Here is a 27,896-nt window from a genome sequence, read left to right on the forward strand (position 1 = left end):
CAGGCTAAGATTAATTCTGTAGTCTCATGTGTTAAATCAGCTGCCGCTCTGATCCGAAATAAACGTTTTTAACAGTTATTCCGTTGTCTTCTGTGTTTGGATCTATTTTTATTAACATGCATTAGGCCTACTTGTCACTATTGCTGTCACGAGTTAGATTTTAAACCCTTCTATTGCAGTTGTTTAGATGGTTATAAATGGTTGACGAAGTTGCAACGGTGATTTCAATAAAGTCAGTGATGAGGGCGATGGGCTATATAAAGTCCTATTCACCTGTGTTTTTTCTTGCACCATGGCATGCCCATTTCTTAACAACGTGTTGGACGACGTAGCACTGATACTGAGACGTGCTTTCAGATGTGAGAGGGTGTTTCGAGACAGATCTGACCCTTTAGCTTTCTCTGACGAGTACCTGCATGAGAGATAGAGGTTTTCTGGAGATGGGATCCGTTATTTGTGCAGGCTGCTGGGTCCCAAAATTCCACACCGCACAGGGCGAAGCCATGCTCTCACCATCCCACAGATGGTCTGTGTGGCACTGCGCTTTTTTGCAAGTGGCATGTTTTTATATGCCGTGGGAGATGCCGAGACGGTAAATAAAGCTACTATTTGCCGAACGGTCAGAAGTGTGTGTTTGGCACTGAAGTCCTTGGCACACATCTTCATTACCTTCCCTGGCCACAGAAGAATGTGTTACATCAAAGAGGATTTCCACAAGATTGCAGGTAACATGAATTATAGATCGTTACTTTAGAACAGTCACCAGATACTCAGACTATTTTGTGTTACAAGTTTCCCTAATGTCATTGGTGCGCTGGACTGCACACACATCCGCATTAAACGCCCCTCAGGGGCCCATGAGTCAACAGAAAATCCTTCCACAGTATCAATGTTCAGGTAAAAATGATTTAATTAGCTCTACTGTCAACTAGCCAAAATGTATTTTGTGCATTAAATGTGTACTGAACAGGCAACATCACTTTTCAGATGATCTGTGATGCTGCCTGCATCTTTACTAATGTGGAGGCAAAGTGGCCTGGGTCTGTCCATGACTCCCGGGTTTTTAAGTCGAGTACCATTTGCCAGCGACTATCACAAGGTAGGCCACACACATTTCGGTGATAAGTAAACCATTTGACGCAATTGTGTTTGTGTAGTTGTAATGATTACATTTTGTATTCTCAGGTGAATTCTCTGGCGTTCTTCTGGGAGACAAGAGTTACGCCTGTGAGACATACCTTCTCACTCCCCTAGCAGACCCTCAGACAGCAGCGCAACAAGGATACAATCTTGCCCATGCAAGAACAAGGTCCCGAATTGAAATGGCATTTGGCCTTCTCAAATCCCGTTTTCAGTGTCTCCACCATCTGAGGGTCACCCCAGACAGGGCATGTGACATCACTGTAGCCTGCACTGTCCTACACAATGTTGCCTGTCTGAGGAGGGAAAGGGGTCCTGCACTGGCACCAGAGATTGAGTGGGACAATGCAGCTATATTCCCAGATGACATCAATGGCAGGCTAGTTAGAGACCAATACATCAATTATTTTAGATGACAGATTTTATTGTCTTGTCCTTAGGAGAGCTGGGGAGAAAAACATAATTAATACATTGTTTTACAGATATGCTTGAAGTATGGATTGAAGTCATTTACTTCTTTTTCTAGTTTCTTTATCTCCAGATCCAGTTTCCTCAGTTTCTTTTTCTTTATTTCAATACCAAGGTCCAGATCATGGAGACTCATTTTCTTGAGGGCAACCTGAGTATCTGCCAGCTCAATTCGTTTTTTGAGATCTTGACTGTACAGACATCTGACAGTTTGTGAATTCTGTAAACCACCCATTGATTAACACAGCAGGAATCTTGTATCATTTAGATTTACTTTAGAGCCCATACTTACTATGTTGCCAAGCTGGCTGTCAGGCTGTACTCTGTCTGGATCCTGTTACAAATATGAATGCTATATAAAATACTTTTATTGTGTTAATTGTTGTGTGGTTTGTGTTGTATTCTCATGTGATGTCTTCTTGCTTTATACAAATTGCCCTTCTGGATCAAAGAATAATATGCATTTCCATACAATTGACATGATACCTCAGGCCTTCTGGAGTCCAGGGACACAGTCTCCTCGTCATTATCTGAAGAAGCCCCTTCCCATACTGCAGAAGTTCCTTCCCCCTGCCATATTGAATATAATTTGTATTGACACGATGTGCCAAGCTTTGTGCTTTTAACGAATAATACTCACTGGATCTTCGTCTGGTGGCAGGAGTGTAACTGTGTCGCCGGACACTGAAAGTAAAAAACAAGGTCAGACAGTCCACATATACCCGTATAAATGAATGATTGTGTTTGATATGCAGTACTGGAAAATGTACCATGTATGAGGAGGGCAGTTTCTGTAGGTAGAACACAGTCAGTAGCTGTCCCACCCTGAATCCCTTCCATCACAGGCCTTCCTTTATTTAACACAAGGGACAATTCCTCTGCTGGGGTGAAGCCTGGAGCTGGTGGCCCTCCCCCAGTGCCAGACAATGAGTCTTCTTCTTCACTGCTAAAATCAGTTTAGATTAAATATGTGAGCAGGCATCTAATTTCTACATAAAATTTGCAAACTGTTGAGGCACTTACCAGACTGCAAAATGTTTTTGTATTTTATTTTGACTTGTTGCCAAGTTCGCTTTTGTCCAGTCATGTTTGTTCTGTATGAACATTAATTGTAGAAAGATATTTAGAATTAGACACAGTTTATAGAGATTTGTGCATATGGTTGTACATAATATAAATTCCCAAGGAACATGAATTCCCTCTGCTGACTTTTGAGGGACAAAATTCTGTTATAAATAATAATAACTTATTTATATAGCCTAGTGCCTAGACTACTCAAAGACACTTTACAGTAAAACCAGCACATTTAGCAGATAAACACAGCTAGGCCTTCAGCAATACAACCAACACATAAAACAAACATATTAAAAGCAATTAAAACAGTGTACAACGTTCAAAGTAGATATTTTAAAATCCTTACGCATTCAGTCGGTCAGCGATTGTCTGCCAGGCTTGTTCTCGCTGTTTAATAACGGCTGCTGTATTACCCTTTTTATATATTATATGCTTCACTTCTTCATAAATTGTCATTAATAATTGCTGCTCAGCGGGAGAAAAATATGCTGCACGTGTCTTCTCCATTTCTGCATCAGTGAATTTGTGATCGATACCGTGGTCTATTTAAGAAATCCGTCAAGGTGCACTTATCCCAACTATGTACACCTGGATTGACATAGCGGCACCTTCTCATCCTGGCTTGGCAAACGTGCAACCGATTCAGCCGCGATGAGCGGATAACAGCGGATAGCTGCGCTTTTTCAGTTATCCTGGATATCTTTATTCTACTTTTGTGCAATAGCCCCCGGGTAAGACAGCATTCATCTAGTCTGGATCAAAGCCCACACTATATCAGAATAAGGCTGTTTATGAGTGCTGATGGTCCTTCACTCTTCTTCCACTTGTGTTTGGTGCTTCTGCTTGCTATGTATCTTCCAGCATGTTCTTTGTCTCTCTGTCAGGATGTTCTGTTGCAGCACAGTGTACTTCACCTGTTTCTCTACTGCTTGCTATGTATCTTGTATAGCTATCTATGTAGATTCACCCTCTACAACATCCGGAAGATCAGGAGATACCTGTCTGAGCACGCCACCCAGCTGCTTGTCCAAGCACTTGTCCTCTCCAAGTTGGACTACTGCAACTCGGGAGTCAAGTGGCTGAGCGGGTAGAGCATCGGGCTAGTAATCTGAAGGTTGCCAGTTCGATTCCCGGCCAGTACACATGACGTTGTGTCCTTGGGCAAGGCACTTCACCCTACTTGCCCCGGGGAGAATGTCCCTGTACTTACTGTCAGTCGCTCTGGATAAGAGCGTCTGCTAAATGACTAAATGTAAATGTAACTCGCTGCTCGCCGGTCTCCCAGCATGCGCAACCCGCCCTCTTCAGAGGATTCAGAACGCAGCGGCCCGCCTGGTCTACAATCTACCCAGACGCTCCCACGTTACCCCGCTCCTCATCTCCCTCCACTGGCTACCCGTAACGGCCCGCATCAGATTCAAGACCCTGGTACTGACCTTCCGAGCAGTGAACGGGACTGCGCCCGACTACATCAAGTCTCTCCTGCAGCCTTACACCCCCACCCGCCACCTACGGTCTTCTTCAGACAACCGCCTGGTGGTCCCACCTCTCAAGACTGCCCGGTCCCACCAGCACAAGCTCTTCTCCTGCCTGGCACCCCAGTGGTGGAATCAACTCCCCACCTCCATCAGAGACACAGACTGTCTCTCCACCTTCAAGAGAAGGCTCAAGACGCACTTGTTCCGGGAGTACAACGGTACTTAGGAATGGTTTGCTGAACCCAACGCTAGTTTACTCAAGGATCACAATGACTCTTGCTTAGACTGTTGCTCTTGTTGGTTAGTGGTAGCTGATTTAAACTGTTGTATTCTATTTTAGTTAATCCTATTTTTATTGCTTTCCTACAGGTACACTTGCACTTCATACCAAGTTCATTCATGTTGTGTAATTGTAACTTGTTTAACTACATGCTCTTATGGTTTCTTCCCTTTAGCACTATTTTTTGGTTGTTCACAATGTGTACTTCTTGTTTTTGACTACCCGCAATGCTGTGGGGCTATCTTGTTATTATTATCAGTGACCTATGCACTTTGTAAAGCTCTCTCTTGGAAGTCGCTTTGGATAAAAGCGTCTGCTAAATGAATACATTTAATGTAATGTAATGTATCTTCCAGCATGTTCTTTGCCTCTCTGTCAGGATGTTCAGTAGCAGCACAGTCTCCTTCATCTGTTTCTCTACTGCTTGCTGTGTATCTTCTTGCCTTTACATCTACACAACCACATAGTCCAACATCTTGCTTTTAACACTTGTAAAGTCTTGACATTGTTCCAATGAGACAAGTGTCCTGTAGCACCACTAGGGGACAGCACTAGGACATGGCTGCATTGTGAACCACTTATTACTGCTTCCACACACAATAATGGAAAACACTCTCTATCCTTCCCTCCCTCTCCTTCTTACCCCTCTACCTCTCTCTCTCTCTATCCTTCCCTCCCTCTGTCTCTCTGCCTTTCTCACTCCCCCCTATCTCTTTCACTTTTTATCCAAACATTGTTTGGACACAGTGCTTTATTGGCAAGTTAAGATATTATAGACACATAAATTATAAACACAAGCATACTGTACAGCAGGGTTCTCCATTCCTGGTCCTCGAGGGCCGTTGTCCTGCGTGTATAAGATGTTTCCCTGCTCCAACACACCTGATTCAAATTAACCCAAGTGCAACACTCAGACGCTGACGTGACGTTAACCAGGTTTACTGTAGACACACAGAGGGTGATGATGGTGAGGTTTACTGTAGACACACAGAGGGTAATGATGGTGAGGTCTACTGCAGACACAGAGGGTGATGATGGTGAGGTCTACTGCAGACACAGAGGGTGATGATGGTGAGGTCTACTGCAGAAACAGAGGGTGATGATGGTGAGGTCTACTGCAGACACAGAGGGTGATGATGGTGAGGTCTACTGCAGACACAGAGGGTGATGATGGTGAGGTCTACTGCAGACACACAGAGGGTGATGATGGTGAGGTCTACTGCACACACAGAGGGTGATGATGGTGAGGTCTACTGCAGACACACAGAGGGTGATGATGGTGAGGTCTACTGCAGACACAGAGGGTGATGATGGTGAGGTCTACTGCAGACACAGAGGGTGATGATGGTGAGGTCTACTGCAGACACAGAGGGTGATGATGGTGAGGTCTACTGCAGACACAGAGGGTGATGATGGTGAGGTCTACTGCAGACACAGAGGGTGATGCTGGTGAGGTCTACTGCAGACACAGAGGGTGATGATGGTGAGGTCTACTGAAGACACAGAGGGTGATGATGGTGAGGTCTACTGCAGACACACAGGGTGATGATGGTGAGGTCTACTGCAGACACAGAGGGTGATGATGGTGAGGTCTACTGCAGACACAGAGGGTGATGATGGTGAGGTCTACTGCAGACACAGAGGGTGATGATGGTGGTCAGCCCAGGTCACCTTGTTTACATATGCCTCGTGTTACCCAAAGTTCAGATTTGGGGGTAGGCCTCTCTCTACACACTAAACAGGGAGGTTGAGGGTCACTCACAGTGGTAGCATGGACAAACTAAACAGGGAGGTTGAGGGTCACTCAAAGTGGTAGCATGGACAAACTAAACAGGGAGGTTGAGGGTCACTCACAGTGGTAGCATGGACAAACAGCCCCGGCATAGAGGTAGCGGGAGGAGTGAGTAGTGAGACATATTGTGTGTGGCCTGAGCGTGCAGAGTTCAGTCCTGTCTGACCGAACTGCTGCTAAGCTTCATTACTCTGTCTTCCTCCCCCTTTTCTCTCTTCCTCTCTTTGTCTGTTTCCCTTTGTCTCTCCACCCCTGCTGTAAGGGAGCCCTACAGACAGTGTAACTCCCCTCAGTCTCACCATGTGTCCATCTCTGGGTTAACTGTGTCTAAAAGGTTCTCAGATGAAACAACCTCTCTGGTACCTGAACCGGTCAGGTTAGCTCTGTCATCTGTTACAGGGAGGGACATGGTCACAACAAGTGCATTTCTTCATACCTGACATGGTTTCTACAGAACAGACAGACTGATAGACATCAGACATGAGCAGGAGTGATGAGTACAGTTGAGGAGTGACTGGCTGCTTCTCAGAAAGAAGAGATTCATATCAGTTTCAAAACATTCCATTAGTTTCCAAAACGAGAGGAGAACGCTTTTGTAGACATTTTATAATTGATATACAGGATTTAGCGGAGATTGGGGACATTGAGACGCAGAGAGAGAGAGAGAGAGAGAGAGAGAGAGAGAGAGAGAGAGAGAGAGAGAGAGAGAGAGAGAGAGAGAGAGAATGTCATGCCCTCTGCCCCCTAGCAGCAGTTTTTATGTTGTTTTTGTGTCTCCCGGTGGTGGGTGTGGCCATGGTCTCTGGTTCCCAGTTACCCACACACACACTGCCTCAGTCTCCACACCTGTCTCCAATCAGCCCTGCAGTTTAACAACCCTGGTTTTCACGTCATTCATCGCTGGATAACAGGTTCGTCAACCCTCGGATCACCAACCTTAACACCCTGCCAAACCCCGCACAGCTTACCCTACACAGCCTACCCTGCACAACCTACCCTGCCTACCCTACCTGTCCTGTCTGTTTTCCGTCACCTTCATTCCCCTCTGCACCCCAACATTAAACCCCTCTGGACCATCCCTCAGTTCGCTCGTCTGTGTTGTGAGCTTGGGTCCACCACCACCACCCCGTAACAGAAAAGGATAAGAAAGAAAAATGGTTAGAAAAGGGTGGTGGTCCCATCTCTCCTTCTCACCTCCCCTATCTCCCCTCCCCAATCTTTCCTCCTCCCCTCCTTATATCTCCCCTTCTCTCCTTCTCCTCCATTCTCCCTTCCAACCCCTTCCTTTCTCCCCTCCTGTTAGATCATGCATGTACTCTTACAGAAGTAAGTTCTAGTAATAACACTCCAAACAGTGAGGGGTTTGCTTTGTGAATTATACATAATGTATATACACCACCCTAAGTACAGCTTAAAATAAAACTATATTTTTCCATGTTTGTTTAATAATTACTGTATATTTACCCATAATTCTAAGAGTTCATGGGACCTACAAATCTTGGCAACACCCATCATTTCTGTTGGCAGCGTCAAGTTCAAAACACCTGCATTTCCTCATACATGAACTTGGTTTCTCCAGAACAGAGGCTGACAGACAGATAGACATCAGACATCAGCAGGAATGCTGTGTAGCCTACAGCAGAGGAGTGGAGGCCTGTAGAAGAAGAGATTCATATCAGTTTTCTATATAAGTAATACATTCCATCAGTTACATAAAGTAAAGAGACTAACATTGTAAACATTTAATAATTTATAAATAAAGCAAATCCAAGTCTTTCTACTTTCTGCAGAAGCTCCCAATGAATTTCCCCTCTCTCTACGTCTCTCTCTACCTCCCTCTCTCTCTTGTCCTCTTCTTTCTCTTCCTCCCTCTTCCTCTCTTTCTCCCTCTCCCCTCCACACCTCCCCTGTGGTGTGGGGGGGTTGAGCTTTCAGCACCTGGCTGCTCGTGGGTCGGACAACGCTGGACCTGGTCGCCAGTGGACGTCGATCTGTGACAGTCTGCCAAAGCTGGATCTAGTTACCAACCGGAAACCAGTTTCCATGACGAGCACATTTTGGTGTTTCAACACCCATTGACACTTCCCTGCTGTATGACTATGTTAAGCCTGTGTTCTGCACCTCTCTTTCACCAACCGGAGGAGGGGATCCCTCACTGAATTGTCCCTCCCAAGGTTTCTTCAATTTTTTCTCCTCCAGTGAATTTTTCTGGGAGTTTTTCCTTGTCTTCCTTGAGAGTTTGGGTTGGTTGAGGGGCAGTTCCAAGGGCCATATGTAAAGCCATTTGTGACATTGCTTGTAAAATGTTGGGGGTTCAGATGGCCGAGCGTTTAGGGAATCTGGCTAATCAGAAGGTTGCCAGTTTGATTCCCGGCCGTGCGAAATGACGCTGTGTCCTTGGGCAAGGCACTTTACCCTACTTGCCTTGGGGAATGTCCCTGTACTAACTGTAAGTCGTTCTGGATAAGAGCATCTGCTAAATAACATGAAAGGGATATACAAATACATTTTGATTTGATTTACACATATGCAAGTCAACACATACACACACAAACACAAACACCACACAGTGGTGTACTACATTCTCCTCCACTCACACTTACATACAGTCTGTTTACATATACAGTAGCTACACTGATACAAACACATTCACACATATACACAGTGGACATTCTCTATCTTTTTCTCTCTCTCCTTCTCGTCAAGATTTTGGTTAAGAAAAAGGATCTCAAGTGCGAGTCACAACATGCCATAACCAGGATCAAATCCTCCCCTCTCTCCTCCTCACCCGCTGTCTCCTTTACCCCCTCTCTCCTCCCCTATTCCTCCCCCTCTCTCCTCCTCTACTCCTCCCCCATCTCCTCCTCAACCCCTGTCTCCTTTACCTCCTCTCTCCTCCTCTACTCCTCCCCTCTCTCCTCCTCACCCCCTGTCTCCTTTACCTCCTCTCTCCTCCTCTACTCCTCCCCTCTCTCCTCCTCACCCCCTGTCTCCTTTACCTCCTCTCTCCTCCTCTACTCCTCCCCTCTCTCGTCCTCACCCCCTGTGTCCTTTACCTCCTCTTTCCCCCTCTACTCCTCCTGTGATAGAAATGTTGGTCATATGTACAATGTACAATGTGTCTTAGGAGAAGTTTACAGTTGGTTAAGAAGCTTGATGCAGTGAATGTTAATTTAACTCAATTTGGTAGAGAAGCCACCTGTAGTGTTATGACACCTAACCAAGAGACGGGAAGTCTGGGTGACCTGGGAGAGTTCTTTCCACCTGGGGGGGGGGGGGGGGGGGGGGGGAAGACAGTTGAGGATTCAGGAGAGACGATGAGGATTCAACTGTATTGTTCGGATGACCTAAGGGAATAGGTTTAGATAGATAATTTGATCCAGCTGCTCTGACCTTTCCTGTTTTATGGTTGGTGTTAATTAAATTCTTGTTTGAAGAAAACCACACAAAAAAATACAACATCAAAGAACTGTGGGACATTTGGTATGGAGATGTATTGTTTCAAACTGTCACAGAGTAGAGTTAGTCAATCACAGAGATTGCTTGTGTAGCCCCTTGCTAGTATTTATTTCATATTACATGTTTATTGTTTTTCTGTTCAGATAAACTAATGCTGTTAAGTTTAATATATTTTACGTAATATTTCCGCTGTTAATATTTGGATTTAGTTTAATGTCAGCCTATCGGTTGATTGGTTTGAACCTTGACCTGAGGTTGTGATATATATATTGGAAGGAAGGGAACAGGGGGGAGTTCATATCGGAGTTTGGGTGGTCTGAGTGCTGATCGGAGTGTTAGCGAGGATAAATATGTTGCCAACTCGGGAACCATATTTAGCATGTAGCCTAACTGGTGAGCTGTCGGATAGGCAACTCCATTGCAGGTTAGTTACAATTCACAAAGGGACTGCGTCGGATTGGAGAAGGACAGAATTTGGCGGAAAGCCAAATTCAAGACCTTTCCATTCTTACGGACATTCAAAGACCTCAACGAACTCTGGTCAAACTCTCCGGGACACCGTCGACCTACTCAACTTTCCAACCATCGTCACGCCACGAGGTACCTGGTTGGGCCGCGTGTTGCCCACAGACAGCAGCCGCCATCTCGTGGTGTGGGCCAACGTACCCGAGCCGGACTGCAGTTGGTATTTGACGGACTCGGTTTATTATTTTCTATTAGTGTCTAATAGGATAATTACGGCCAGGGACATTGTCTTTTCTATTGTATTGTGTGTATATATATTAAATGTAAAGATTGTGTTGGATGCTGATGCATTATTTGTATTTAGATTGGGACCTTATAAAATAACGGCTTCTAAATATATTCATTCTTTTTGCAAATATTAGTTTTAAAGAACTCAGAGCGCCCTAGCATTTAGTTAATTTGAGTTATGCCCGAAAACGAGGCACGAGGGGCGCTACACTTGAATGCTAGAACAAATGGTATTGTATATTGTGGTCAAAGTTGATATAAGGCAGTGTTTATGGATGTTCGCTATCACTCCTGTAGCTTTTGGGTAGCATGTCCTTTGTAATGACTGATTACAAATTACTTTGTTTAATCTTATGTAATTGTACAAGCTAAATAAATTGTATTGAAACCGCCATTCAAATCTACACACACTCCCCCTCTCTCCTTCAAACCTCTGCCTTTCTCCAATCCTGTTTGGGCATGCATGCACCCTTACAGAAGAAAGTTCCAGTAATGAGACTCCAAACAGGATCAACTGGTCCAAACAGAAGTGTTTGTGCGTGTATGTATGTGGGTGTGACACATTCAAGTATGTACATGAACAGTGCAGTAAGAGGAGTCTTCAAGGTTGGGATCAGATGAGTACAAGGCAGCACTCCAGGTGATCAGACTGTCAGCATTACTGTCAGACACACACAGAACCAGATGGAGCACAGAGAGGAGGCTGATGGGGAAACCAGACTTTTATAAATTCAGTAGAAGGTGTTTATTCATATGTTGGAGAGTGAAGGATTTACTGTCAGTCCAGGATAGGTTATGATTAAGTTAATTAGCATCTCTATTCCTGGTCTGATGTCTTACCCTTTCAAATACTGGACATGTGTTTGTTTATCAGCATATATCCTAGGCTACAATATAACATGATTTCATGTCTGTTAAACATGTTTATTGTGTCTGTAAATGTTATCATAGGCTATTGTGTTTTGGCAACAATGTCAGTCAGTGGTTAAGGACCTCCCACCTGTGCTGATCAACAGGAAGAGGATGTGCTGTGTTATCAGTTATCAGTGTCCAGGGAGGAGACAGACTAGGCTGTATGACAACAACACTGTATGTGTCATTAAGGGTTTAAATAATATGATATTTGGATATCCTCTTTAGACTACTTTGGTCCTCTATAGACTGGGGAGCTAGTGCTAACAGCTTTTGATTGTGGGTCAAAGAGATGGCTAGCCTATGTCAACCTATGATGACATAAACCTTCATTCAATACACCATCTAGTATAAACCTGTTCCACTGTGTTCCTATCTGCATTGGTGAATGTTTCATTTGCACTGTGCAAGAGTATCCTGAGCATGAGAAAGACCCTGATCAGAGACAGGGCAGAGAGAGGAGGGTTCTGGCAGGGCAGGTGATCAGAGACAGGGCAGAGAGAGGAGGGTTCTGGCAGGGCAGGTGATCAGAGACAGGGCAGAGAGAGGGGGGTTCTGGCAGGGCAGGTGATCGGAGACAGGGCAGAGAGAGGAGGGTTCTGGCAGGGCAGGTGATCAGAGACAGGGCAGAGAGAGGAGGGTTCTGGCAGGGCAGGTGATCAGAGACAGGGCAGAGAGAGGAGGGCTCTGGCAGGGCAGGTGATGTAGGCTGCAGGTGAAGGAGGACAAACATCCAGAGTTACAGTACAGAACATAGTACAGTGATAATCATGTGACAGGGTGACAAGTCATGTTTCTGGAATAATTAGGGGTGATTGTACATTAGACTGGCAGAAGTTTTTAAATAATGTGTTTAGATCAGGTCGTATTTACCCATCATCCTTATAAGTCATGAGACTCACAACTCCACCCAACACCCATCATTCCTACTGGGAGCGTCAAGTGAAACTACATTTCCTCATACATGACATGGTTTCTACAGAGTCCTGTAGCAGCACAGGACTGGAATGTAGAAAAGGGTCAAACCAGATTGATGAAAATCAAACTAAACTTTACAGTGGAGATAGAGAGGGGGGAGGGTGCTGATTGACAGGAACATGAAATTGTCTTGAAGAATTATTGATAAATACAAAATGTAATTATGATTAATGTGGCAGAGAAAACAGAAATTTCTGCGTTTCATTTTGAGTACCTCCAGACGGAAGATTGAACTAGCTAGCACTGGCAGTGCAGGGTTCAGTTTATCTTAGAACCAGGTTTTGTTTCAGAGGGCCTAACAGGTAAGGTTTAGTTTATAGCACTGGCAGCATAGGGTTCAGTTTAGCTTAGTGTGTTTTTGTTGCTCCATTCTACTTGTCTTTGTACACTGCTGAATGATTCATTGGTGTGAAGTGTCATGAGTGGCATGATTATATTTATAAATGACAGGTCATGTTTCTGGACATAATAGGTGTCATAGTCCATATGACTGTGTTTACATCGACATATATCTTACCTAGAAATATACCCATAGCAAAGTTACTATTTCAAATCCCAAACTAACCAGGTACCCAGTACTTTGTCATGGGATCCATAACTGCTGGTGCTGCCTGGGCTAAACTACAGATGTTTCCTCATTCATCACATTTACATTTGGTCATATAGCAGACGCTCTTATCCAGAGCGACTTACAGTAAGTACAGGGACCTTCCCCCCCTGAGGCAAGTAGGGTGAAGTGCCTTGCCCAAGGACACAACGTCATTTGGCATGGAACGATCGAACCGGCAACCTTCTGATTACTAGCCCAATTCCCTAACCTCTCCTCTCAGCCACCTGACTCCCTACATTACATAGTTTACACAGAACACGAAGGTTGGCAACACAGAAGATGTAATTTAGTTATCACTATTACTAAGTTTACTGTCACAGAGGAGAGAGAGTTAGGAACAATACTTTTCTGTTATACCACAAACATGTTAGTTACAAACTAAATGTTCTTATACATGAAAGGGTTTCAACAGTAGAAGTACAAGAATGGAATGTGTGGAGAGAGAGAGAGAGAGAGAGAGAGAGAGAGAGAGAGAGAGAGAGAGAGAGAGAGAGAGAGAGAGAGAGAGAGAGAGAGAGAGAGAGAGAGAGAGAGGTGGTAGTCCCTATGTGCCCCACTGCACTGTTCTGTCTGAAATGAACAGAGAGAGAGAATGACCTGTCTGTATGGTTCAGTCAGGATCATGTCTTAGGAGGCCTAGGATGCTTGACTGATATAAATGACCTGAGTGACAAACCAGCACCTTGGGAAGTGTAGATGTGTTCAATGCTGGTTTATGAAGGAAAGCATGATGATATATCCCATTATGTTTATACATCCTCTCCTATATACACAGACTGCATCATGTAGACCTCTCCTATATACACAGACTGCATCATGTAGACCTCTCCTATATACACAAACTGCATCATGTAGACTGCACCCCCTCAGTCTCACCATGTGTCCATCTCTGGGTTAACTTTGCCTCAAATGTTCTCAGACAAACAACCTCTCTGGTACCTGAACCGGTCAGGTTAGCTCTGTCATCTGTTACAGGGAGGGACATGTTCACAACAAGTGCATTTCCTCATTCCTGGCATGGTTTCTACAGAACAGAGGCTGACAGACTGATCAGACATGGGCAGAAGTGATGAGTACAGTTGAGGAGAGACTGGCTGGTTATCAGAAAGAAGAGATTCAAGTTGAACATTTAGACAATCCATCAGTTACATCAGACTATTCTTGTAAAACATGTACTATTTCTACATGCAGCAAGTCTAAATGGTTAAGGTGAGTGTTGGGGTATGACCAAATGCAGGAAAGGTAGCAAGTTAAAAAAACAAGGGCATCAAAACAAGGGTTTATTCTCAAACTCAGAAACAGACAGGATACTCACAGTGCAAGGCCAAGGACAAGACCAACTCTGGACACAAAACGACTAAGGACTAAGACGAAAACTGACACCACTCAATGAGACACAGGTGAAGACAATGACAGACACAGGGACACACTTAGGGCAGGGCAAAACGAACAACAAGGGGGCATGGCCGTGACATAAATAAAACTAGTGCCATCTTCCTAGTTTTAGGCCATCTCCTTCTTTATCTCTCTGTCACTCTCTCTACCTCCCTCACAGTCTTGTCCTTTTTTTCCGCCCTCCCTCCTATTTCTCTTCTGTTCTCTCTCCTCTGTTTTTCTCTCAGTTCAGTTCAGTTCAGTATGCTTTATTGGTATTACAGTTCGGGTTGAGCAGTATTGCCAAAGCAAAAAATACTGAATGGCCATTTTTACACATCATAACTTTTAAAAAGTAGTCTAACAATAACTAGAGAGGGTACAATTTCTGGGGAAATTGTGGGGTGTGCTTGCTTGCACGTGGGTTCGTTTTCCCATCTAGTGATATTTTCAAGCATTTAGCATAATCATATTGCATAATTCATTAAGAACACCCTTTGAAACAAAAAAAACCCTTGAAACAAGCTACTGTAACAACGTTGTCACTGGCAGTATTTCAGATGGAATTGCGATTCAAATAGTAGGCTACTGTCTGTTAACTGAAAATAAGCCCCCCAAAACGTAAATAAGTTCGATATTAATATAAGGGGACATGGCTAATTCAAAAGCAGTTTGCCAGAGGCAAGCTAGCTGCTGTTGCTATCCACATTTCACTGATTCTTTGAAAGCGCCGGAAATGAGAACGTTTCTTTTGTAATGGATAATGTATAGAACGCCGGTCATTATTGGGGAAACAAAACCCCTTCGCTTCGCGTCGGGGTGCTGTTCGCCCTGTCTGGGTTTTTTTTTTTCCAATAATGACCGGCGTTCTGTACATTATCCCACTTATTACACGGCTACTTGCTAACAAAAATAACTTAACACAGTGTGTCTCTTTTTACAATGTATTTGTTACCATTCGTATTGTTGATTAGCAGAGAAATAGTTCGCCAAAGACGTTGAACTTTTGTTGAAGTGAAAGTTCGTTGAACTTTTGTTGACTAACAACAAACAAAGGTATATGTAGAGAACCGTGTGTTTATTTGACAAACAGAAAAGGCGTCACAGGAGAACAAGGGGACCATGAACGGTGCCAAAGGAATGAAAACAATAAAAGTGCTAAATACCCTGCCTAACCCAAACAATGTCTCTCTTACAAAACTACATGGTGCGGCACCGCTCCTTGCCTAGTGAAGTAACAAGGGAGTAAGCTGAGTGATGGGAGTGTATACCCATGGGCGGCTTACCTGTCCCCTCTCTCCTGTGAACGACCAAATGAACAACAATAAAGGCAACAAACACGAGGACCTGCTACCGACGGAACATACATGAGAACACAAAACAGAATGCGGAAGGCTGACTGCCCATTCCAACGACAGTTCCGGGGTCTTAAAGGCTGCGGGGAAGACGGACGGGATCGGGATTGGACCGAATCCGGAACAAATACAGCCAATCGCAGACAGACACACCTGCAGACAACGACATGGAGAACAAAAAGGGGAGGGGCAAACACGACAGGGCAGACAAACACTACACAAAAGGCCCACAGGCCGTAACAGTGGGTGACATCAGAACCAGATCATCTATGATAAACAGGGATTTGATTTCTGTGTCATGGAGAGGCAGGCCGGATGCAGTTGGTTGTTCAAGGGTCTCTGCTAGTTGATTGATAAAGATATTAAATAGTGTGGGCCTTACAACCCTGGCGGACACCCCTCTTTTGATTTGAGCATTTGGAATCAAGGTATTATAACACCTATTTATAAGAGTGGAGAGGGGGCAGGAAGAGGGATTAAGAAGGGAGGTGAGAGGAAGAGAGATGGGGGAGGGAGGTACAAGGAGCAGGTCTAGGTACAGGAGCATTTGTACAGAAAGGAGGAGAAAAAGAGAGAGGGGGAGGCAGAGGGACAGTCAGACTTCCTGACTAGCTCCACCTGTATCTCCCTCCAGCTCTCCTCCACCTGACTACCTCCACCTGTATCTCCCTCCAGCTCTCCTGCACCTGACTACCTCCACCTGTATCTCCCTCCACCTCTCCTCCACCTGACTACCTCCACCTATAGCTCCCTCCACCTCTCCTCCACCTGACTACCTCCACCTATAGCTCCCTCCACCTCTCCTCCACCTGACTACCTCCACCTGTAGCTCCCTCCACCTCTCCTCCACCTGACTACCTTATGTCTCACCTGACTAATACTGACTGTATCCCCTATGGTTTCTACAGAACAGAGGCTGACAGACTGATAGACATCAGAGTGAATGTCTGGTTAGGGTTAGAAGAGATTTTGTTGTGTTGTTCACCTTATAATCTATTAAGCAAACTGCAAATGTTTACTCCTCGACAGGTCTGCAAACGCCTTTGTAAACCGATATTTGTTAAAACGCTTTGCTAAACGAGACCGTAGATCGAGGTTTACAAACAAATCGTTTTAACAAATTGAGGCGACAAAGTGTTTGCTGACCTGTCGAAGAGTAAACATTTACCAGACAGCCTCCTCATCTTCTCTGTGTTGTTATCAGACAGCCTCCTCATCCTCTCTGTGTTGTTATCAGACAGCCTCCTCATCCTTTCTGTGTTGTTATCAGACAGCCTCCTCATCCTCTCTGTGTTGTTATCAGACAGCCTCCTCATCCTTTCTGTGTTGTTATCAGACAGCCTCCTCATCCTCTCTGTGTTGCTGTCAGACAGCCTCCTCATCCTCTCTGTGTTGTTATCAGACAGCCTCCTCATCCTCTCTGTGTTGTGATTAGACAGCCTCCTCATCCTCTCTGTGTTGTTATCAGACAGCCTCCTCATCCTCTGTGTTGTTATCAGACAGCCTCCTCATCCTCTCTGTGTTGTTATCAGACAGCCTCCTCATCCTCTCTGTGTTGTTATCAGACAGCCTCCTCATCCTCTCTGTGTTGTTATCAGACAGCCTCCTCATCCTCTCTGTGTTGTTATCAGACAGCCTCCTCATCCTCTCTGTGTTGTTATCAGACAGCCTCCTCATCCTCTGTGTTGTTATCAGACAGCCTCCTCATCCTCTCTGTGTTGCTGTCAGACAGCCTCCTCATCCTCTCTGTGTTGTTATCAGACAGCCTCCTCATCCTCTCTGTGTTGTTATCAGACAGCCTCCTCATCCTCTCTGTGTTGATATCAGACAGCCTCCTCATCCTCTCTGTGTTGTTATCAGACAGCCTCCTCATCCTCTCTGTGTTGTTATCAGACAGCCTCCTCATCCTCTCTGTGTTGTTATCAGACAGCCTCCTCATCCTCTCTGTGTTGTTATCAGACAGCCTCCTCACCCTCTCTGTGTTGTTATCAGACAGCCTCCTCATCCTCTCTGTGTTGTTATCAGACAGCCTCCTCATCCTCTCTGTGATGTTTTCAGACAGCCTCCTCATCCTCTCTGTGTTGTTATCAGACAGTCCCCTCATCCTTTCTGTGTTGTGATCAGACAGCCTCCTCATCCTCTCTGTGATGTTTTCAGACAGCCTCCTCATCCTCTCTGTGTTGTTATCAGACAGCCTCCTCATCCTCTCTGTGTTGTTATCAGACAGCCTCCTCATCCTCTCTGTGTTGTTATCAGACAGCCTCCTCATCCTCTCTGTGTTGTTATCAGACAGCCTCCTCATCCTCTCTGTCTTGTTATCAGACAGTCTCCTCATCCTCTCTGTGTTGTTATCAGACAGCCTCCTCATCCTCTCTGTGTTGTTATCAGACAGCCTCCTCATCCTCTCTGTGTTGTTATCAGACAGACTCCTCATCCTCTCTGTGTTGTTATCAGACAGCCTCCTCATCCTCTCTGTGTTGTTATCAGGCAGCCTCCTCATCCTCTCTGTGTTGTTATCAGACAGCCTCCTCATCCTCTCTGTGTTGTTATCAGACAGCCTCCTCATCCTCTCTGTGTTGTTATCAGGCAGCCTCCTCATCCTCTCTGTGTTGTTATCAGACAGCCTCCTCATCCTCTCTGTGATGTTTTCAGACAGCCTCCTCATCCTCTCTGTGTTGTTATCAGACAGTCCCCTCATCCTTTCTGTGTTGTGATCAGACAGCCTCCTCATCCTCTCTGTGTTGTTATCAGACAGCCTCCTCATCCTCTCTGTGTTGTGATCAGACAGCCTCCTCATCCTCTCTGTGTTGTTATCAGACAGCCTCCTCATCCTCTCTGTGTTGTTATCAGACAGCCTCCTCATCCTCTCTGTGTTGTTATCAGACAGCCTCCTCATCCTCTCTGTGTTGTTATCAGACAGCCTCCTCATCCTCTCTGTGTTGTTATCAGACAGCCTCCTCATCCTCTCTGTCTTGTTATCAGACAGTCTCCTCATCCTCTCTGTGTTGTTATCAGACAGCCTCCTCATCCTCTCTGTGTTGTTATCAGACAGCCTCCTCATCCTCTCTGTGTTGTTATCAGACAGACTCCTCATCCTCTCTGTGTTGTTATCAGACAGCCTCCTCATCCTCTCTGTGTTGTTATCAGGCAGCCTCCTCATCCTCTCTGTGTTGTTATCAGACAGCCTCCTCATCCTCTCTGTGTTGTTATCAGACAGCCTCCTCATCCTCTCTGTGTTGTTATCAGACAGCCTCCTCATCCTCTCTGTGTTGTTATCAGACAGCCTCCTCATCCTCTCTGTGTTGTTATCAGACAGCCTCCTCATCCTCTCTGTGTTGTTATCAGACAGCCTCCTCATCCTCTCTGTGTTGTTATCAGACAGCCTCCTCATCCTCTCTGTCTTGTTATCAGACAGTCTCCTCATCCTCTCTGTGTTGTTATCAGACAGCCTCCTCATCCTCTCTGTGTTGTTATCAGACAGCCTCCTCATCCTCTCTGTGTTGTTATCAGACAGACTCCTCATCCTCTCTGTGTTGTTATCAGACAGCCTCCTCATCCTCTCTGTGTTGTTATCAGGCAGCCTCCTCATCCTCTCTGTGTTGTTATCAGACAGCCTCCTCATCCTCTCTGTGTTGTTATCAGACAGCCTCCTCATCCTCTCTGTGTTGTTATCAGGCAGCCTCCTCATCCTCTCTGTGTTGTTATCAGACAGCCTCCTCATCCTCTCTGTGTTGTTATCAGACAGCCTCCTCATCCTCTCTGTGTTGTTATCAGACAGCCTCCTCATCCTCTCTGTGTTGTTATCAGACAGCCTCCTCATCCTCTCTGTGTTGTTATCAGACAGCCTCCTCATCCTCTCTGTGTTGTTATCAGACAGCCTCCTCATCCTCTCTGTGTTGTTATCAGACAGACTCCTCATCCTCTCTGTGTTGTTATCAGACAGCCTCCTCATCCTCTCTGTGTTGTTATCAGACAGCCTCCTCATCCTCTCTGTGTTGTTATCAGACAGCCTCCTCATCCTCTCTGTGTTGTTACCAGACAGCCTCCTCATCCTCTCTGTGTTGTTATCAGACAGCCTCCTCATCCTCTCTGTGTTGTTATCAGACAGCCTCCTCATCCTCTCTGTGTTGTTATCAGACAGACTCCTCATCCTCTCTGTGTTGTTATCAGACAGCCTCCTCATCCTCTCTGTGTTGTTATCAGACAGCCTCCTCATCCTCTCTGTGTTGTTATCAGACAGCAGAACCTCCAGCCTGACGGCAGCAGGGAGAAGAGTGAGGATCCAGGGTGTTTGGGCTGTTTGAGGATCTTCTCAGCCCTCAACCTGCATCTTTTTTGATAGATGTCCTGCAGGTCAGAGAGGGTGGTTCTGATGGCCCGCTCGGCTGAACGGACCACCCTTTTCAGGGCTGAGAAGTCCTGCCTGGTGCAGCTGCCCATCCAGGTAGTGATTCTCCCACTCAAGATGCTCTCGATGGTGCAGGTGTACAAGTTCCTGAGCACCTGGAGGGGGAGCTTCAAGTCTCTCAGCGTCTGAGCTGGAAGAGACGCTGTCTGGCCTCTTCACAGTTCTCTGGATGTGAAGTGACCAGGACAGGTTCTGTGTGATTGTCACACCGAGGTATTTAGAACTGTCCACTCTCTCCACCTCAGACCTGTTGATCCACAATGGGTGGATCTCACCCTGCTGTTTCCTCCTGAAGTCCACAACCAGTTCTTCAGTTTGTTCACTGTTCAGCAGGAGGTTATTCTCCCAGCACCAGCTCTCCAGGTGAAGGACCTCCATCCTGTAGGCTTCTTACTTCCTGTCTGAGGTCAACCCCACAACTGCTGTGTCCTCAGCAAGCTTGAAGATGTTGTTTTCAGATGTTGACCACCAGTCATGGGTACAGCGAGTACAGCAGAGGGCTCAGCACAGCCTGGAGGGATCAGGTGTTGAGGGGGAGAGGAGATGATGTGTTCAGCACACAGTCTGGAGGGATCAGGTGTTGAGGGGGAGAGGAGATGATGTGTTCAGCACACAGTCTGGAGGGATCAGGTGTTGAGGGGGAGAGGAGATGATGTGTTCAGCACAGTCTGGAGGGATCAGGTGTTGAGGGGGAGAGGAGATGATGTGTTCAGCACAGCCTGGAGGGATCAGGTGTTGAGGGGGAGAGGAGATGATGTGTTCAGCACAGCCTGGAGGGATCAGGTGTTGAGGGGGAGAGGAGATGATGTGTTCAGCACACAGCCTGGAGGGGATCAGGTGTTGAGGGGGAGAGGAGATGATGTGTTCAGCACAGTCTGGAGGGATCAGGTGTTGAGGGGGAGAGGAGATGATGTGTTCAGCACACAGCCTGGAGGGATCAGGTGTTGAGGGGGAGAGGAGATGATGTGTTCAGCACAGCCTGGAGGGGATTAGGTGTTGAGGGGGAGAGGAGATGATGTGTTCAGCACACAGCCTGGAGGGATCAGGTGTTGAGGGGGAGAGGAGATGATGTGTTCAGCACACAGCCTGGAGGGATCAGGTGTTGAGGGGGAGAGGAGATGATGTGTTCAGCACACAGCCTGGAGGGATCAGGTGTTGAGGGGGAGAGGAGATGATGTGTTCAGCACACAGCCTGGAGGGGATCAGGTGTTGAGGGGGAGAGGAGATGATGTGTTCAGCACAGCCTGGAGGGATCAGGTGTTGAGGGGGAGAGGAGATGATGTGTTCTGCACAGCCTGCAGGGGATCAGGTGTTGAGGGGGAGAGGAGATGATGTGTTCAGCACACAGCCTGCAGGGGATCAGGTGTTGAGGGGGAGAGGAGATGATGTGTTCAGCACACAGCCTGCAGGGGATCAGGTGTTGAGGGGGAGAGGAGATGATGTGTTCAGCACACAGCCTGGAGGGATCAGGTGTTGAGGGGGAGAGGAGATGATGTGTTCAGCACACAGCCTGGAGGGATCAGGTGTTGAGGGGGAGAGGAGATGATGTGTTCAGCACAGTCTGGAGGGATCAGGTGTTGAGGGGGAGAGGAGATGATGTGTTCAGCACACAGTCTGGAGGGATCAGGTGTTGAGGGGGAGAGGAGATGATGTGTTCAGCACACAGCCTGGAGGGATCAGGTGTTGAGGGGGAGAGGAGATGATGTGTTCAGCACACAGCCTGGAGGGGATCAGGTGTTGAGGGGGAGAGGAGATGATGTGTTCAGCACACAGTCTGGAGGGATCAGGTGTTGAGGGGGAGAGGAGATGATGTGTTCAGCACACAGTCTGGAGGGATCAGGTGTTGAGGGGGAGAGGAGATGATGTGTTCAGCACACAGTCTGGAGGGATCAGGTGTTGAGGGGGAGAGGAGATGATGTGTTCAGCACACAGCCTGGAGGGGATTAGGTGTTGAGGAGGAGAGGAGATGATGTGTTCAGCACACAGCCTGGAGGGATCAGGTGTTGAGGGGGAGAGGAGATGATGTGTTCAGCACACAGCCTGGAGGGGATCAGGTGTTGAGGGGGAGAGGAGATGATGTGTTCAGCACACAGCCCTGAGAGAATGATGTGTGGGTGCCCACACAAACAACTCGTTGTCTGCCGGTTAGGAAGCTGTGGACCCTCCTACACAGGTGGGAGTTCAAACCAAGGTCACGCAGCTTAGTGACCAGCCTGGAGGGGACTCTGGTGTTGAAAGCTGAGCTGGAATCAATAAACACTCTCACATAGTTCCCCTTCTCAATGTGGATGTCTCAGCCCGAGCTGCTCTAAAACATGTCAGGACTGCAGGGGGTCTGGGTAGTCATGTTATTAGGTGTGGTGGCTTTATATCATTGATCCTGTTGTTTCAGCACCCTAGTAGGGTAGTAGGGTGGATCACTACAAGTCTCTGACTCCCCATCAGCACCGGATCTCCTCAGGGCTGCATCGATTGAGTTAGATTCAGCCTGTTCCTAAACCAGCCTGTTCCTAAACCAGCCTGTTCCTAAACCAGCCTGTTTCTAAACCAGCCTGTTCCTAAACCAGTCTGTTCCTCAACGAGCCTGTTCCTAAACCAGCCTGTTCCTAAACTAGCCTGTTCCTAACGCTGCTCGTTTCCCTCTGGGCCTTTTCCTCTTCCTACCTGTCCGTCCTCCGTTGTAGAGGAACACCCACGTAGAGTCAGGAGGCCAGGATGGATTCAAATCGATGCAGTTTGAATACTGGGTTCCTATGTTCATCAGAGTCTTTTTGTCGTATGTGTTACGACAACTAGGGGGTGTGCACAGAAAGCTACACAACAGAAAACTACACAGGAAGCTACACAACCAAAAGTTAGAAGCAGGTACGACAGCAGCCAACTTCACCGGCCCCATCTTGATCACAGAGTAAGACAGCATTCATCTAGTCTGGATCAAAGCCCACACTATATCAGACCGTCTAATGACACCAAGTAAGACAGCATTCATCTAGTCTCGATCAAAGCCCACACTATACCAGACCGTCTAATGATACCAAGTAAGACAGCATTCATCTAGTCTGGATCAAAGCCCACACTATATCAGACGGTCTAATGACACCAAGTAAGACAGCATTCATCTAGTCTGGAGCAAAGCCCACACTATATCAGACTGTCTAATGACATTAAGTAAGACAGCATTCATCTAGTCTGGATCAAAGCCCACACTATATCAGACTGTCTAATGACATTAAGTAAGACAGCATTCATCTAGTCTGGATCAAAGCCCACACTATATCAGAATAAGGCTGTTTATGAGTGCTGATGGTCCTTCACTCCTCTTCCACTTGTGTTTGGTGCTTCTGCTTGCTATGTATCTTCCAGCATGTTCTTTGCCTCTCTGTCAGGATGTTCTGTAGTCACTGGCTGTCCCTTATCAATGAACAAAGGAGCTTACAGATTACATACACATACATGTATGCATATGCCCTCAAATGTGTCCTTCACCTGTGTCTCTACTGCTTGCTACGTATCTTCCAGCATGTTCTTTGCCTCTCTGTCAGGATGTTCTGTAGTCACTGGCTGTCCCTTATCAATGAACAAAGGAGCTTACAGATTACATACACATACATGTATGCATATGCCCTCAAATGTGTCCTTCACCTGTGTCTCTACTGCTTGCTATGTATCTTCTTGCACAGCACAGGCTACTTGTGGGACTTATTTGAAAAAGTTAAATTTATCTAAAATCAAATGTCAAAAGTACAAACATGGTTAAATGGAAACCCAACAATGAAATACATTTTTGTCCTGTCATTTTCACCAACTTTTTTAGCAAACATTTGCCACCTATCAATTAGACTGTTACTTCAGTAGCCAGCAGGGGTGCAACAATTCAACAAGCCCACGGTTCGGCTTTTTTGTTTTTTTGGGTCACTGTTTCGGTTTGGGTTCGGTTTTGTTTAGCAAAGTAGGGGGAAGAAAACAACATGACCATTTCAGTGTTCTCTCTGTATTTCCGGTGTATTTTCTGTATATCCGGTGAAGCGGGAGGTCCTGAGGCGCAGAAGGGGGGTGGACCCGGTAACTCAAAACGGGGGTTGGAGGAAACCAAAAAACTGAACACAAAAAAATACACTGCCTACATAGCTTCTCTGACAAAAAAACCCAGCTTGTACATCAGTGCAATGTATATTTAAATTTCAGAACATACACTGCATGGGTGTGAAACAAAAAAAAAAAACATTGCAACAATTGTTTTTACAAGCAGCAATTATCCATGGATTAAATTAACCAAAAAACGTCATCATGTGACCATGACCATGTAAACAGCACAGGCTACTTGTGGGACTTATTTGAAAAAGTTAAGCACATTTTGTTGTCTGACATGTCCCCTGAGGGAAACAAGGCTAACAGCTAGCCTACTCAACCAGCATAAGCACAAGTGTCACTTGAAGTGCCTCCCCCTCTGTCGTAACCAAAAAATTCACCTCAAAACGCATCGAAAATTCAAACACAAGATTTTTGTAAAACTTCAATGGGGGATAAAGACGAACAAGACATATAACAACATTGAACACTACACAAACAGTAATTCAATTTTTTCATTGAGGCAAATCATTTTCCATAGTGACAAAGGTGCCATATCCAATAAAAAAGGTTCCGGAATAGTCCTGGTTTGCATACTTTACACGTGCATGCCTTTGTATGATCTGCCTCCAGCAGTGTTGCCAACTCCTCAGTAAGGAAAGTAGTGGAGCTGTGCGAGGCTATAGTGAGACTGACCGCCTGTGAGTGCTTTGGGACGACGGAGGAGCTCACGGCAGCACCCGCTGCTTGTTAAGGACAGTACTGCGATCCGGCTTTCATGTGAGTCTCTAAAACACCAGCAAGTCTCCAACAACATAAAAGTCGCCAGGAGGGTTTGAATAGATCGCCAGATATAGCGAGAAAGTCGCTAAGTAAGCAACACTGCTCTGTGGGTGTTCGGTTGTGTTGAAAAATTAAAAAAAATATCCAAAGATTTCCGTAGATCCAAAAAAACGCGGTTACATGTAAAACCGAACCGTGGGTAGTGGGTTGAACGGTTCGTTTTTTTCCAGTTCGGTATTGCACCCCTGGTAGCCAGTATGAACGGGTGTCAGAAAGACAACAATTCTTGTTAAAAAAGTAATCTCTCATTGCTTTTATTGTGTCAAACTTTATAGCATACTTAAGGCACATTCCAAACACATCACAGCCATGGTTAATATTGGCTGCTGGAACTCTTCTCCCTTTGTTCTCTTCACTCACATGCACACGTACGTCATCTAACAGTCAATCAACAAAACCATCACACACACACACATACCCACACACAGTGTGGCAATCAATAACAGTCATACGCACACGCACACACACACACACACAGTCCTCCAGGTTAGTCCATTGTCTTGGTCCCCTCGTTGGACTTGTTCAGGATGGTGAGCAGGTTCTCGGACATGAAGTAGGACCTCTCTGCAGTTCCATCATTACGCTCCAAATCCTCCACTGTGACATGGGGAGAAAGTAGAAGACACTCATCATCACCCCCCCAAAACACCAATGCATCATGAAACTACCATATTCAGGACTAAAAAATGCATAAAACATGGAAGAATAGTAGCCAATCTATCTGAGGTTTCAAATTATTTCACCTTGTTTGGTAAGGTCCCCATATTTCTTATTACATGCCAGCGTATCTCCTTTTTGTTTAACGGTACACATAGACAAAAAATAACTTACCTTAATGTCTCTTTCCCGACACCAGATTATAGAAGGTTCTCACATGTACACAATCACTTCTATTTCATCAATACAAGAAACTTTAATCAACAGCTGTATCCAACAGAAGCAATGTTTCATCCAGACCAGATACTGTATTTAAGCACGTCAGGAGCACAGAGTTGTCACTCATGCTCTCAGTTTGTCATGAACTGATGGTTTGATCCAGGCAGCTCCACTAATAAACCAAGTCAACTCCTTTCCTTTGTCATTGCCTCCTTCCGGCCTGCCTCCTCCAGAAATCTTATCCTGACAATACTGTAGTCAAGTGGTTCTTAACCCTGTCCTCAGTGACCCCCTGTCCTGCACGTTTTAGATGTTTCCCTGCTCCAACACACCTGATTCAAATAAATGGGTCATTATCTAGCTCTGGAGAAGTCGGGTAACGAACATGCATTTGAATCAGGTGTTGGAGCCAAGAAACATCTAAAACATGCAGGACAGGGGTTCCCTGAGGACAGGGTTAAGAACCACTGCTCTAGTCTACACCAATAATACAATACATGCAGAGCTTCACACGTTGTTCCATGAACCAGTGTGAGGAGGTGCTGAGTGTTCCCAGATCAGCCCCCACAGTCGTACTGACTTTACAAGGTGAGTCAGCAGGTGCAAATGACAGGTCATGGATGCTTCCCCAGACAGTAAGTGAAACCTCGTCCCAAACTGGACCAGCATGTTATCTGCTTTGTTGATGTCCTGGAAGGTGACCTTCTCTTTCAGAGGTAGAGACAATGCTGACACCAGCAGGCCTGGGTGCTCCACACAGCTGGGTTGAAGTTCACCATTCAGGACTGGCTAAGCTGTAGAACAGGAGCTGTGCTCTCCACTCTGAGGCTTTCCAGGACTTGAACTCTGCAGGGGGTCTGGGTAGTCGTGTTATTAGGTGTGGTGCCTTTATATCCTTGAACCGTTGTTTCAGCACCTTCATGTAGTAGGGTGGATCACTACTGTACAGAAGAAGCTCTGTGAGCTGTCTAATGACACCAAGTAAGACAGCATTCATCTAGACTGGATCAAAGCCCACACTATATCAGACTGTCTAATGACACCAAGTAAGACAGCATTCATCTAGTCTGGATCAAAGCCCACACTATATCAGACTGTCTAATGACACCATGTAAGACAGCATTGATCTAGTCTGGATCAAAGCCCACACTATATCAGAATCAGAATCAGAATCAGAATGGGATTTATTCGCCATGAAAGTTTGCACTGACAAGGAATTTGCTTTGGCAGGAAGGTGCATACAATAAACATATAGGAATCTTAAATTTAAATATGTGGTCTAACTATACTAAAACTAGCAGTAATAAGCGGAATACACTAAAATAAAATAAGTTGCCAAATTACAATATAAAATACAATATAAAACACAATATAAAATACAAATATTACAGGAACTATCAGAAATATCAGACTGTCTAATGACACCAAGTAAGACAGCATTCATCTAGTCTGGATCAAAGCCCACACTATATCAGAATAAGGCTGTTTATGAGTGCTGATGGACCTTCACTCCTCTTCCACTTGTGTTTGGTGCTTCTGCTTGCTGTGTATCTTCCAGAATGTTCTTTACCTCTCTGTCAGGATGTTCTGTAGCAGCACAGTGTCCTTCACCTTGTTGATGAGGTACAAGGTGGAGCCTACATCATTTTACTGCTCTACCTTGTTGATGAGGTACAAGGTGGAGCCTACATCATTTTACTGCTCTACCTTGTTGATGAGGTACAAGGTGGAGCCTACATCATTTTACTGCTCTACCTTGTTGATGAGGTACAAGGTGGAGCCTACATCATTTTACTGCTCTACCTTGTTGATGAGGTACAAGGTGGAGCCTACATCATTTTACTGCTCTACCTTGTTGATGAGGTACAAGGTGGAGCCTACATCATTTTACTGCTCTACCTTGTTGATGAGGTACAAGGTGGAGCCTACATCATTTTACTGCTCTACCTTGTTGATGAGGTACAAGGTGGAGCCTACATCATTTTACTGCTCTACCTTGTTGATGAGGTACAAGGTGGAGCCTACATC

General features: G+C 45.7%; 1 protein-coding gene and 2 long non-coding RNA genes across 10 annotated transcripts in view; 2 read left to right on the forward strand and 1 right to left on the reverse strand.

Annotated features, from left to right (window-relative positions):
- Positions 1-27,896, forward strand: part of LOC124471292 (NACHT, LRR and PYD domains-containing protein 12-like) — a 1,476,309-nt gene that overhangs the window by 1,012,478 nt on the left and 435,935 nt on the right. The window lies entirely within an intron of this gene.
- Positions 1,036-3,526, reverse strand: LOC124471395. 5 transcript variants are annotated; one of them, XR_006956528.1, is made up of 6 exons: positions 3,029-3,526; positions 2,632-2,702; positions 2,379-2,554; positions 2,095-2,292; positions 1,901-1,942; positions 1,036-1,585 (listed from the first exon to the last, which is right to left on the reverse strand). It is a non-coding gene; the product is annotated as an uncharacterized LOC124471395 (long non-coding RNA). The 5 variants fall into 5 exon arrangements; XR_006956526.1 differs by having other exon boundaries at positions 1,042-1,942; XR_006956527.1 differs by having other exon boundaries at positions 1,042-2,178; positions 2,249-2,292; positions 3,029-3,525.
- Positions 3,522-27,572, forward strand: LOC124471406. Its single transcript, XR_006956537.1, has 3 exons — positions 3,522-3,598; positions 12,686-12,688; positions 27,505-27,572. It is a non-coding gene; the product is annotated as an uncharacterized LOC124471406 (long non-coding RNA).

The sequence above is a fragment of the Hypomesus transpacificus genome, chromosome 9 (genome assembly GCF_021917145.1).
Source record: "Hypomesus transpacificus isolate Combined female chromosome 9, fHypTra1, whole genome shotgun sequence".
Lineage (NCBI taxonomy): Eukaryota > Metazoa > Chordata > Actinopteri > Osmeriformes > Osmeridae > Hypomesus > Hypomesus transpacificus.